The sequence below is a fragment of the Sylvia atricapilla genome, chromosome 6 (assembly GCF_009819655.1).
Source record: "Sylvia atricapilla isolate bSylAtr1 chromosome 6, bSylAtr1.pri, whole genome shotgun sequence".
Lineage (NCBI taxonomy): Eukaryota > Metazoa > Chordata > Aves > Passeriformes > Sylviidae > Sylvia > Sylvia atricapilla.
Window position 1 is genome coordinate 5,757,202 of NC_089145.1, and position 14,305 is coordinate 5,771,506.

Sequence of the window (14,305 nt, forward strand, 5' to 3'; positions counted from 1 at the left end):
GGAGAGAAGCGGGCGCGGCGGCGGCAGCACCCTGGACAGCGGCGGCGGGGGGCCCGGCCGAGGCGGCCGCGCACCGCTCCGCAGCGCTCCGCGACCCTGCGGGCTCTTGGGGAGCCCTTGGCACCGGGTACCGGCTTCCCTCCCCCGCCAAGCCCCGGTCCTTCCACTCCCCTCCCCGCCCGCCGCCCTCTCGCCCCGCTGGAGCTGGGCGAAGTTGAATTCCTAGCGGTGCGGACTGGAATAGGAACAAGAGAGGAGGGCTAAAAAAAAAAAAAAAAAAAAAAAAAGTCTTGCAAGCTCCGGGGGTTGGTTTGACGGTGTCAACTTTGGGAAATGCCAGTATTTATCTCCGCGATCTAGCCACGGCTCGTGGTGTTAGCTGTAACCAAGGTAAGCGGAGGGGGACACCCCCGGCGGCCCCCCTGGCTCCTCTATCTCCCTCTCTGTGGTGCGCGGATGGGTGCTTGCTCTTTGCCTAGTTTTGTTACCTTGCTGGCTGCTTGATGTGTGTGAGGGCTAGAGAAGGAAGGAAGGAAAAGCTGGATGAGATTTAACTACGAGTCAACTTAACTTGCGCCTGATTTAACCTGGGGATCTCGTCTTATGTGTGTGTGCATGCTTTGGGCAGAGATGCAACTGATCTTTACCTAGAGAAGCAGACGCGACGGATTTATTTTTTTTTTCCTGGCTAAGGATGCAAGTTGATTTTGCATAGCTAAAGAGATGCAGCTGAGCCCTAGCTGGCACTGTGCAGGACTGATCTTTCACAGATAAAGGGACGCAGCTGATCTTTACCTACACGGAGATTAGCTGACCCCTCCGTATACGCAACCTGCGGCTCGAAGGGAGAGCCGTGCATGTATTGCTGATGATCCAATATCCGCATCTACTTTGCTGTAATTAATGGTGTGCTGGTGTGCGTGTGTGTGTGTGTGTGTGTGTTTGGCAAGCCTGAAAGCCAAACGCAGCCCCCCCAACTGGAGATCATTCGGATAAGCTTTCTGCTTATCTCCCTCCCTACCTCTAGTGCCTCCCCCCACCCCTCCCCGAGCTTCCGATTCTTCCTACGTAGAAATGTAGCTAATAATATTTAGTCTCCGGGCTAAAATAAGCTCTGGAAAGTCAGCAGTTTGGCAGAGCAGCGGCGGGTAGCAGCACTGCTCGCAGGTAGAGAGGCTCTGGGGGTCTCCGGCTCCGCACGGAGGCTGTGCATCACGCCCCTCTCCCGCTCCCCGCGCTGCTTGCAGGAAGGGGAGCGCCTTCCTGCCAAGGAGAGTCCACACGCAGCCACGCCGCTCCCCCGCCGCTCCCCCGCCGCCCCGTTCCAGACAGACTGCGCTCCTCCGCCCGGGGAATCCCGGCCACGGGGAGCCACCCCTCCTCCCCCGCCCCGGCGGATCCGCGGGGCGGCCGGCCGAGCCCCCCCCCCCCCCCCCAGCACAAGCCACGGCGCTGGGGCGACGGGCCCTCCCTGCGGCAGCGCCGGCGGCCAGCCCCGCGGCCAGCCCCGCTGCGGTGCCGCGGCCCCGCCGGGCCGGGAGGGCGGATCCCGAGGCCCCCCCGCCCCCGCCTCCCGCCGGGCTCCCGCTTCGGCTCGCACGTAGCGCCGCCGAGCAGGGAAGCCCCCGGCGAGCGGGAGGCCGGCCCGGCGGCGGGGGAGGGGGCGGCGTCCCCACCGCGCAGCAGGGCGGGGACGCCACGCGGGGCTCCGCGGGCCGGCCCGGGCCGGGCTACCCCGGGCGGCGTTCCCCCGCCTTGCCTCACCCCGCCCCGCCGTGGTTGCCGCGGCGACCGCCTCCCCCCCGAGAGGCGCCGGCCTGCGGAAACGGGGGCTCGGCGCCGCGGGGCCGGGGTTGCCGGCCCTCCGCCGCCCCCCTCCGCCCCGCTGCCCTCGGGGGAGCGGCTCCTCGGCGGCGGCCCCCGGACGGCGCGGCCTGCGGCACGGAGCCGGAGCGGACGGCGGCGCCGCGCCCGCAGCCAACATGGAGGTGGCGCAGGACGGCCCCGGAGGGGGGCTGCCGCGGAACTCGGTCATCTGTCGCCTCGGCTGCGGTCCTGTGTGTGCGGGGTGCTGGCTCAGGGGGTTTATCCTTAGAGGAAAGCAGCCGCTCTCCTCTCCGGGAAAGGCGATTCCGGCGGCCTGGGCTTAGTGCCGTCCTCCTTTAATCCCCAGCCCCCAGGCCGGGAAGGGAGCGGGCAGCATCCCTCCGTGGATTTTTCCATTTCCACTTGGAGAACTTGCGTTTGCTGGGGATACCTGTCAGGGTGCCACGTGAGGCAATTCTTAAGCAGCCGTAAGGCGAGGAGAGAGGAGGCCGAGAAGAGCCAGGTCTCAGCGGCATCCGTCGTCGGGGGGCTGGGTGACACTGAAACGCTCATGATTTGCAGTACTGGTTTCATTAAATTCATAATGAAACGTCCTCTGACCTTTTTTCGCTTAGGAAAAAGTAACGTGGTAGAGCTAATATTTCAATACGTCTACTGTGAACTAGAGGTTGATGAGCCCTATTAAAAATCTATCCACTTCCCAAAATAAATTTTTTCTGTTATCTAGAAGGTTGTCAAGGAGCTTCTAGTTATATGAATTTTCCACTTCATGCATAATTTTGTATATCTTCCTGTATTTTAAGTTTGCACCATTACTTTCCTGCCAGCTCTTAAAAAACTCCCAACATTTCCCTTTCTGCCTCTGTTGCCATGTTTCTCTTGAATTCTAAACATTCTCTGCAGAGATGCATGGGATGGACGGCTGCTAACAAATGACACGGGCCATATTTGGTCCCATTGTGGTGACTCATACCTTAATCCGCAAGTAGCTTTATTGATTTTAGCATCTACTGTTTCTCCACGAGCTGTCACTGCTTTGGTGGTGGTTCATCACCACCTTTCATCTCTTACAGTTATTATACAGTAAAATGGCCGATATTCTTGGAATATGTCTCCATCCTCCAAAGTTTTGATGTGGCAGTCTTTCTTGCCTCTTTTTTTTTTTTTTTTTTCATCAAGTTTTATTTTACCTGATACCACGGGCGTTGTCTTCAGTGGTTTGGTGTCTGTCAAGTGTCTGTGTCCAGTGTGAGATGGTTTTTGTAGTATGGTATTTGACACAGGCATTATCTCTATGCAAGATTGCCGTTCTCAGCAGCTCACCGTTTGGATAACGTTTTGATTTTCAGGATTGCTCAACAATTTCCTATTTCAAATGGTCTGATATTTCTCACTGTTTATTTTGAGTGGCCAGCATTCACAGATATGTATGCCAGTGGAGTAATGTCTAGCATTTCATTAATCTGAGGTGGCTGGGTGCATACATTTGGTTTTCTACAGCAAGTCCTTTTATTTTTATTTTTTCTTTTCTTTATCACATTAATGCTGTTGAGCTCTTAGAAATGCACTAAGAAAATGCAGACTGGCTGCCATTCAGTAACCATAAGTTGCTTCCTAAATACATTGGCATATGGTTGCCCTGCCATGAGAAATTCTGGAAAGGTGGTTAAATCCTGAGGGAGAGATTTTCCTTGGAGCTGTAAGTCTTACCATGAATCATTGTAGTAAATCACCACTAAGCACTTGAAGGTGTTGCTGCTAGAATTTTTTAAATCAGATACCCAAACAAAGAGAGCATCCGTAAGATTTCAGGAGAACTAGTTCATTCCTCTGGCAAAAAATAGTAACATCAAGTGTAGAAAACAGCATCTGCAAGAAACAGTACCTATCAAAGTTGTTGAAAATCAGTAGATTCCCTAGACCTTGGGAATGAGACAGGTAGTGCAAGGTAAAATACGTATGAAAAGACACTTTCACGGCTCCCTCCCCTTTGAGCTAACATTAGACTGGGGCTAAGAAACTGGGGCTAGCAAAAACAGGCTTGTGAAAGTGGTCCTTAAAATGGATTTGATGGCTTTTGAGGCATGAAGAACTAGAAAGAAAGAACTAGAAAGAAATGCAGGACTGGTTTTGTCATGCTTATTTTCATTAGTGGTCAGCAAGTCCAGCTAATAATAAGGACTATGGAACATGGGCAGATGAAATGTAAAAGAAAAAGTAATGCTTGTATGCCTCAAAGTAAGATCTTGAAGCAAGTGTGAGTATCCCAGGTTTCTCTCATGTTTGGTTTTCCACTTCCTTTCTTCATCTCTCCCACCACATTGTTAGGAATGGTACAGTGCCCTGGCAGGGGAATGTCAGGGGACATCCTGCAGCCCCCAGGGCACGTGATGAACAGGTTCAGTTGCAAGCTGCTCACCAACTTTGGTGAATTCCTACACCCACGTGCCAGCAAGGTGTAGGGTAGAGCACTGACTTCTCCCATGAACTGAAAATATCTCTGAGACATGCTTTTGCAAAATTATAGCCAGGAAAACATACCGACTGACATGGAGTTCATATAACAACTGCCCACCCATTTCATTATTTCACAAATGTGTGATTCTTGCTTGTGAGCTGTCACCATTAACATTTCCATCTGTCTCAATATTGCTTCTATTCTTAGTTGCTTTGTGATAGATGTAGGTGTATGAAAAAGATTTTTCCTCCCTCCTTGTGTTGTGAAACAAAATAAATGAAAGCCACATATATGTCTCCACACATTTCATGCAGGCAGCAAGAAATGTACAGGCACTTTCATGGCACTCCCATTACTAGATGTAGAGGTGAAGTAAGAAGCACATGCCTCTTGGTGCTGCTGGAACAAGTACATAATGGGGGAAAACATAAATAAGACAAAATCTAACTGCAAAAGAACAATATTGCTTTGATCTCCTTTTGAATATGCAGTTGGAGAGACCTATTTTCCCAACCATGTAAGTATGGGAATAATTTTACTTATCATGTAATCCTAATTGGTCTTTTCCTGAGGCAATCTTAAAGGGAAAATAGCTGTGTCACACTTTGGTGTTCAAAGGATCAGGTCCTCAGCTGTGTAGATATTTCTAAACTTAGAACTTTCAAGCTACTCATGGCTTGGACAAACAGAAAACTCTCTGCAATATAGGCAAAACCTGCTTTTCTCAGTACGTCCGTGCCAAAAGTGGAATCAATGGGTTACCTGTGAAAATGATCAGACTTCTCACAGGAGTCTCCAGCAAAGACACATCCAGTTCCAGTCATGTTATTCCCATTGTCATTTGGACTTCATGGCAGAGTGCAAATTCATAGTCTCCTGATGGAAAAAGTCTTTTGAAATTGCTAATGGATGTGACACATTTTCACCCCTGGCACAGCTTGGTGCTTCCCAGAGAGGCAGGGATTAGCCATGTCTGATCTGTGGAATAAACTGAGGTCTTGGCCCCTGCCCTTCCTTTGCTGGTGGAGAGCCTTGGGGCCAGGGCATGGCCACAGAGCCAGTTCTGCTGTCAGGAAGTGATTTCCCCACAGTCACAGACTGTTGTATTGTCACTTATGGGGAGCACTAATGGTGGGACTGTAAAGGACCAAGGTCATGCCATAAGTGGCCAAGTGTGTACTTTATCTTCTCTCTGCCTTTTCACGGTGTGGTCTGTCTTTTTATTTTTTTTCTTTCCCAAAATAGCACACAAACCCCCAATTTAACACGCATAAACCATACACTCTGGCCTCCAATTTATTTTGACATTTGGCAAGAATGATTTTGCAACATGTTCATTAAGTCATAACATTTTCGCTACTTTCCCATTCCAGATCCTTATTGACTATAGCACATGTGGAAATAATGAAGATATTTATTCTCCAAATGGACGGTAGACCCCAAAGCTCAAGAAATTGCATTGTTTATGGATGCAATATATGCAGAGACTTTTAAGGCCCTAGGTCTTCCCTGACTGTAAAAAAAAAAAAAAAACAAACCTGTTCATTTCTGAAAGGGGTGAATGAAGAGGGGTTTATCATCCACTAAACCATTAATAGGCTTGTTCAGTTAAGGAGGTCCCATCAGACCAGTTGTTTCTTTTTTTTTTCTTAAACAGAGCCTTTGTGGGATTTGGGAATAATGCAGTAAAAAGTTATGGTAGTAGACAATTAGATGGACCAGCTAAAAGCAATATGAAAGGGGGCTGGTAGCACAAGGATTACAGAAGGTGTGTGGGCATTTTGACATCCAGAAAACATTATAGATCTAGTTTCAGCTACCTCAGTCTCATGATGATAATTAAGAAATGTGGGTGTAGAAAAGCTCTTTGCATGGTTTGTTTGGATTATTGCTGCAGTTCAAAACACAATTGACAGAGACACCCACATTGGACATGATTGCCCTTTGATGAGGCAGATACTGACTTTTTAAAGCTGACACAGTTAAAATTATGTCCAAAGTTTATGGGGCCACTAGCTTCTCACTAGACTCCATTATAATAACAAATGATAAAATACAAATTGAAGCCGTTAAAACAAAAAGGGTGAGGCATGCTGAGGTGGAAGAGACCCTGGCAGTGGGAAGGCTTCAGGATTAATTTTTCTCTCACCTGTTTGGCAAGAGCAGAAGCACATAGGCAGTGTCTGAGGGTTCACTTTCTCTATGTGTGTGTGTGCACGCACACTCTTTAAAGGCAAATAGGAGGGAAGACCAGCAAGGCTGGTTTCATTGTTAACCCACAGTAAAGCCAAGTTCCTATGCAGCTTATGTGGTATGTGGCAGATCTTTCCAGCTCTTTTACCTCCATTTGTTCATCAACAATAAAGAGGTGTTACAAAGCTCCCCTCCAAACACTGAATAAGGTGAAATGTACCATAAATTGAAAAAAAGAGCAAAACCCAACCATGAAGTTCACAATTCTTTATCTGAAGGATATTTTTTTGAGAAACATTTGAGAATGGAAAGGGAATGATGGAGGCTGTTTAAATGGTTACTGTTCAAGTCTAAGACAAGGCAAAACAGTATAGCTTAACATACCAACTCTTGCAGTGTATTATTCTAATATAAGAGACGCTAAACCTGTACAGCTGTGGAAATGTCAAAATATTGACTTCAGCCCTGATCCTGCATTCAGGTTTCTTTATTCTTTTATGTGTTTCACCCCTTGAAACAACAGCAATAGAAGGAGCTTGTATGGTGGCCCACAAGTAGTCTTGTACCTCTCACTTAGCACCCATTCCGATTTTCTCTCAGGAATCAGAAAAGGCCACACATTGTCAAGGCAGAGAGAGTTGGGAAAATATTTGACATTTCAAAATTAATTTTTTTTCCCAGTATTTTCAACACAGACTCGGTCCTATATTGTTTAACGGAGTATTCAAAGAGGCTCTTAGTACTCCCGTCTAAAGCTATCGACAATAATCTGCGAATGAATTTTGATAAAATATTCAGATTCAAACCCAAACGGTATCATGAAAAGACAATGGATTTAATGGATTTCAAGTAAACAGGTGGCTACGAAAGGAAAAAAAAAAAAAGGCAGCTGATTTCTGACAACAAATACCTTTTGAAACCCACAAACTCTACTGAGAATGGGATGAAGCAAGAGACATGAGCAGACATCAAGAGACTGGAGCTGCTCACGTGGTAAAATACATGTTCACTCATACCTGCAAAAAGTCTATAAAACCATCTGAGAGAATATTCGGCTGAATTTTGTAAACAGATAGCTGATAATATGGTACTGACCAGGAAAACAAAAAAGACTTAGCAGTTTTTAAATGAGGCTAAATTCCAGGTTTGAATTTTTCCAGTCAGTGATGATACATCTCAAATGTCTTATGCTACTGTACATATCTCTTACTATAGCCTGAAGTGTGATACTCTTTGTTATATTGCTGAAAATTTACTGTACTAGAGAGAAAAAAACCTGCTGCATTTATTGGTCATAGAGTCATCCACAGAAGGAGTGAATCTTACAGTATTTTCCATATGGATCTCTTTTCCTGTCTCAAATTTGGTTTATTTACTAAGATGTTTTAGGTCCTTGCACTACATTCATCACTGTTTTTGATCACCTTTCTAAGTGACATGAATAACCTCTGTCACACGTTTTGTTTTCATCTCCTCCTGAGGGAACAAGTAGCTAATTCTAGGATTTTCCCCTAGTTTTGGTTTTGAGGGATTTAATTGTTGCGCATAAGCCTTTCACAAAGGTCTTGGTGGTAGCAAGAGGTAAAAGTTTAATCACAGATTCACTCCTTTTCTTTCTGTGCAGCATTTGCTCCTACATCAGCAGCCAGTCACTGTATCCACCATTTATTCCCCAGGCAGATCTGATTCTCATGCGTTTTCTGCCCACCACCTGTTGTTTTTCTCTTCCCAAATCTTTCACCTAGACTCAGTCAGCTGTCCAACCATGGCCATAGCCTTGCATACCTACCGCTTTTCTCACCTCTTTTTTTTTTTTTTTTTTGAGCTCTTTTAAAGACACAAATGTCTCTGACTTAAGAAGAGCTTTTAATTCCCAGTCTAATGCCTTTGGCACCTAATAGTTATTTTTATCATCTGCTTTCCCATCAAAGTATTTCTGCAGCAGTCCCTTAAGAAAATTCTGGCTCCCAAATTTTAAGGAGGCCAAAACATCTGACATGAAGGCCAAATCCTTAAAAAGACAAACCTTGAAAGCTAATTCAAAATAGCCATAATTTCCTGTTCATTTTCTGTAGGGATTTTCCTGACAAAACAGGGAAGAAATTCAGACTAATGTGCGGCGTACCTTCAGGAGAAAAGCCAAAGGTGATGCACCTTTCCAAATTATTTTCTTTGGATCCATTAGCCTGTCCAAGAGCAACAGGGTAGGACCAAAGCAATGTACTGACTCACCTCCTTAACCAGAGGCCATGGTGTGGCAGCTGCCTGGGGCACTAATTAGCATCAGAACTTCCCTGCAGGGCTCCTGTGGACCCCCATGGGGCCTCTGCCAGCGAGGAGGTGTGGGAGCACTTGGAGGTGAATGGCAAGCAGAAGTGATGGATAGTGCTGGAGTTCTGGCAGGCACAGGTTGGCCCACATTAGAGGAGCAGTGCTTGGATGGAAAAGAGATAGGGATGAGTCCTGCCTAGTATGGAAGAGCACAGGGTGAAAGGTCTACCTTCCTGACAAGCTAGTCTGGCAGTCCCTCAGCCGTCTACAAGCGTGTCCTGCCCGACTTTATCTGAAGCCTTGATGGAGGAAGCTGTCCACTGCCTTCCGAGTCCATGCTTTTTGTGGGGTTTTAGTAAAGATTAATGCTTAGTTAATAATCCATCCGCTAAGTTTAGATGGAGGTCCAATATCAGTTTGTCAGACAATGGGAATGTAATTTCATCTGCTTGGCTTTCATTGGTGTTAGCGCTACAGCTGAGACCTTTTTCCTGAGCGCTGTAAGCCCACCAGTTCGTGGAATTAACGCAATGTTCCTTTACTGGGAGGGTGAGGCTCTGACAAAGCACAGCAAACCCAAAACTGCAAAAATAAACGGTGTTGCCAGTTATGCTTCCCAGCTCTGGTAGTTGGTACAATTTTCTGGCAGTTAACAGAGTCTAAATCAAGAAACTAAACAGAAATAAGCCTGGAAATTGTGCTGGCTCTTTTTTTACTTTCTTTTGTCTTGATATAACTTCTTAAAAGAATATTTTTAACAGATCCTTTAAACATTTGTAGTAAGAGGCAATAGACAAAATGTCATAATTTCCATATGAAGGAGTGCAATTCCTATATAAAAAAAGGCATTTATCCTAATATGGTCTCAGAGTCTAAGTAACATATTCTGTCACAAGAACTTTTGCATCAAAACATTTTTTTCTGTTTCATATCCAAGAAGAAATGTTGAATATTTAAATTCCACATTCTTTTTGATCTTAATTCCCTTCACAGAAGAGCTCTTTAGGTTTCATCAATGTGCTCTAGGTGCAATATCTGAGTATATTTTTCATATTACGGGATCTAACCCAAATTAAGAAACCAAAGGGGAAGAAGCTATACAATGCCTGTAAGGGAAAATGATTCTGCTTTGGAGCACATAGCAGGGTAAAGCATCGAACAGAAACATAACAAAGTCCAAAATAAGGGGTTTGAAGGACTTGATGCAAAGTCCTTGCTGAAAATCTAGCATTTGCCTCCTTTCTGATTTAAAAACTTTGCATTCCTGCTGACTTCAGTGGTGTTTATGTTCAAACAAGTAAAAGCATCATGAGGCCATGTAATGCAACTGCAATTTGCAATAAATTACCGCAGATTAAACAGCCCACTAATGAAATACAAAGAGGTGTTTAAAACACTCCCTTGTAAGCATTTATGGTTCAAGTGTATAAACAGCATGAAAAATAAACATTGTCCAGAAAATAAATTTATATTATGTCTTTTATGAATTTATACTCTGATGGCGCAAGTCCTGTACCACCAAGGCCCCACTAAATGTCTTGCCAAAGCCAGGGGTAGATTTCACTTGGATATTCTTGGAGTCATATCCTAAAAATACAGGGGCTTTGAGCATCAAAAGGCAGGATTGCTTTCCTCCTGCTTAAGATTATGTTCAAATGGGTTTTGTGGTGGTGGCCATGTCTCCACTACCGGATGCACTCAGCCCAACCACCCCTTACCCCTCAAAAGCCACCCTGACCTTGTGCAGGCTGGGGCAGAGAAATCAATATGTTTTCCCATTTGAGAAATGGTGTAGAACGTGAGGAAAGTTATTTTAAAATAGCTTAAAATTTGCATTGATTTTCTGGATCAATATTTCAGGTTTTTTTGAATTCCCGAGTAGTCATACATCCACCCTATGTTTTGTTCTTCCCATCTCTCTGCATGATGGTCTGAGCACATCACATGCCACAGAGAAAGAACCAGCTATGCATCCAACTATCCCCATCCTCTACTAGTGAGGAGGAAAAGAATATTTTAATAATAATACCAAAGAAACAGCTGTACTGGCACTAGTTACTATTTAAAGCAGTTCTGCTGTGCAAGTCAATGAAATAATTTCATCTGGCCCATGCAGAGTAATAAGGGCCCCTGTGCAATTCCATGTCTTTGGAGGCTGGGTTTACAGTGAGGAAAGAGGAGTGAGGACTGCCACCTTTTTTGTTGGCATCTTTTGTGGTGTTAGCATGCCTGAGGAATGGGTGAGCACATCAGCCAAGAGTGACTCTGCTGCTCTCAGTGTTCACATGCTGCCTGGGCACCCCACTGCCAAGGATGAGCAGACCATACCTTTTATTTGGACAAATGAAACCTCCTGACAGACAGAGTGGCTGCCCATTAATCTCCAAGTGGCATGTAGTAACATTTACACACACACCATGGTTCCAGTCATTAAACTACTGAAGGATACAATCCAAAGTATTCAATACAACAGAAATGACACCATACAAATGAAATGTTTAAGTCAAGGGAAATTTTGCTTAATGTGACTAATCCAGTACTTTTTCTTGAGCCAACGAGTCACGTAACTGGAGGGGAGAACCTAATGCGGTCTGAATTTCATTTGGGGTGACGGGTCTTTTAAATATTTATTGCTGCACTGATAATTTTAGTTTGCGAATTAACAAAATACTACTGTTTCTCAGATGCTTTCTCTTTAATGCTTTAGGTGGTTAACAGAAAATGTATTTGAACTCTATGTTTTGTTTCTTAGGTGAAAATAGCTCAATGTGCTATTTAATGAAAAAATATCCTGAATTTATCTTTAAACACATCAGCTTGTTTAAAGCATTGATATTGCTTCCGCTTTGAAAAAGGGATGGAGCCAAATACCTTAACCTCTTTGGGAAGATGAAGACGACTATCTAAGTGCAGCATAAAATACGTTAATATGAAAGTCCGAAGAGCAGAGAGCCAGAAGAACTATTTAATGTTTACACGTGCTTTACATTCCCAAGGATTTCTGTGTACCCAAGGAGGATCCCTCCTGCCCGCTCTTGGCTGGAGTGGGACCCTGTGGGTGGTGGGCACCCCAGAACAGCTACTGGCCCTTGTGCCAAACACCATCTTCCATCTCCTCTCCCCAGCTGTTTGCTTTAGATCTCTTATCACCCGTCACCCTCCAGGCAATATCGCTGAGCTGCTGCACCTGGCAAATGGAGTGCTTGAGCTTGATGTCAGAGGAGATTTTAGTTGCTTAAATAGAAATAAACTACAAAAGGGCATTCATAGGGCGGTGGACCTGGGATATTGGGGCTTGCTTATTTTTAGCACACCCTCAAAATAAGCTCTCCAAAGTTATGCACTGAGAAGGGTTTGCTAAGACATATACCTATCCTGATAAAATTCGTGGCTAAGTTTATAAAACCCCTGGAATCTGATCCCTTTAAATATTAAAAATAATCCACTATATTGCATCTAATTGAAACCCACTGAATACTTAGAGGAAAGGAGAGATGAGTCAATCCCAACACCTTTCACCCACAAGTGCACCAACAGTTTTCTGATGTTCTTTAATCATAGAGCTCCAATGGCCTGATTCGTCACAGGAGTGCATCTCTAGCCATCTAATCTTTCCACACTTGGCTCAGGTTTCCACCATCCCAAGGAATCACACACAACCTCTTTGGGGAAGAGGGGATTTTCTTTTCCCTTCCAATGTCTGCTGCTTACTCAGAGTTTGCATTTTTGTTGTTGTTCTACCATGCCCTCTTTTCTGTCTGCTGGGATGGAGCCTCGGCTGGGCTGTTAGCAGGAAGGTCAGGGGTGAGTGAGGAAGGCTCAGGCACCGTATGCCAGACACCTGGTACACTGGATACTCTTGGGCACAACCCAGATACTTTCCTCTTTGCTCTTTGCTCAGGTAATGGGTGTTTAATGCCTCCAAAACAACAGCAGTAAGGCAGAGACACTCAGGAGATGAATTGCCAGTTCTAGTGACTGTCAAAGCATCAGAAAATGACAAACCAAATTTTTAAGGTTTCTGCTGGGTTGGATTCATTCTCTCCTAATTTTTTTTTTTTCTGTGCCATCATTCTCAACAGCTGCCCTGCACCCCCCAGTGTGCAGCAAACCTGGCATGGCTGGACACTGGCCATGGGACCAGGTGTCAGAATGAAGGGTGAATTATCCCCGTGGCTTCCCCCAGCCCTTCAGCACAGGAAAGAGGGACTTCACGTGTGGTTTAGGAGTCCTACTGTCCAAGCAGTGCATGGTCTTCATGCAAAATCCCAAAAGAAAAGCCTAGAGGTTTGGATGGGGAGGACTCTGTGTGTTTGTGTGTGTGTGTGTGTGTGTGTGTATGTGTGTGCATCAGTGCATGTGGCAATCACCACCTATCACACATTCTGTTTTTACGATACTTCATGCCAGTAGAGACTACTATATGAGCGGTGGCAAGGAACAAGAATTTGCATGCTCACCAAACAAATACGTTTTTGAGCAGTTTAATAGATTTAGGTGTAATACACACATCCATTTCCTTGTTTGCAAAAGGCCAATCTGCACCTACCACAGAACTCTGTCAGAGAAGCGGTTTCATGCACATAAATTGTGCTGAAATCCCTGATTAGAAGGCATGGGACAAGATTCAGGGTACAGATCTTGCCATGTGATGGAAAGCTGGCATACCTCTAGCAGACATGAGAAGAAAACTATTATTTTAATTGTATGTTAGAGTTTTAAAATCACTTTTGCTGTAGCTTCAGGGTGACAATTCTGAGCTATTAAGTCCTTTTTTCTTCAGAAGAAATGTTGTGGGTTTAGTGCCTGTGATTCAACGAGCAGGTTTTCCTGCTTTGTCCAGTGTACATGCAGCCTAGGAAACATGTCTAATGAAGGATCTTTGGGTTTGTATTCCCCTCTTTGCTGTTTCACTTAATACCTTCCCTGCTAAAATGAGGCTGAAAGGCCTCTCAAAAAATGTTGTTCATTGAAGGTGAAATTATGCTTGAAATTTAGAGCAATGACACTTCACTAGTTAAGGCACAGGGTCTATTCTAGTCACCCAGCAAGAGGCTTGCAGACCAGAATGACAGCAACTCTTTGTAGGCTGAATGCAATGTAAACCTTGAGTTAGTAAGCAGCTGTGGCCACAGCTTGGCCAACCTCTGAATGCAAGGGGTAAGCTGAGGAAGTGATCATCACCATCTTTCTCTCATCATCTCTCAGTCAAAGCCTCTACAATACAAAGATTTTACAAAGTTAAGCAGAATTTGGCTTTGGTCCTCAAGGATGCTAACGTTTTTCTAGTGCACTGATGTTAATGTGGAGCACGAGGGGCTCTCTTGTGTGTGCTGCAACCAGTGAATCATTGTAGAGTGGCATCATAGCCCAGTCATCTTACAAATGCACCATGTCTGCAACCCTGGTTGTGTATATAACTTGTGTATATAATCCACTGCCATTTTTAGCATTACTTGAGTTGGAAAAGTTTATTTCCATGAATTTTCCATTCCTTTAATGTGAAAAAAATAGCAAATAATGGTAACTAGGAAACATGAATAAACATAATTAAAC

The 14,305-nt window shown here is 45.0% G+C and overlaps 1 protein-coding gene across 1 annotated transcript in view; it reads left to right on the forward strand.

The window, feature by feature from the left end:
- The first annotated feature begins 213 nt into the window (after positions 1-213).
- Positions 214-14,305, forward strand: part of BDNF (brain derived neurotrophic factor) — a 38,866-nt gene continuing 24,774 nt past the window's right edge. The window contains exon 1 of the mRNA XM_066320523.1: positions 214-390. The gene's annotated coding sequence lies outside the window, so the exon portion shown is untranslated. The remainder of the gene's footprint in view (positions 391-14,305) is intronic.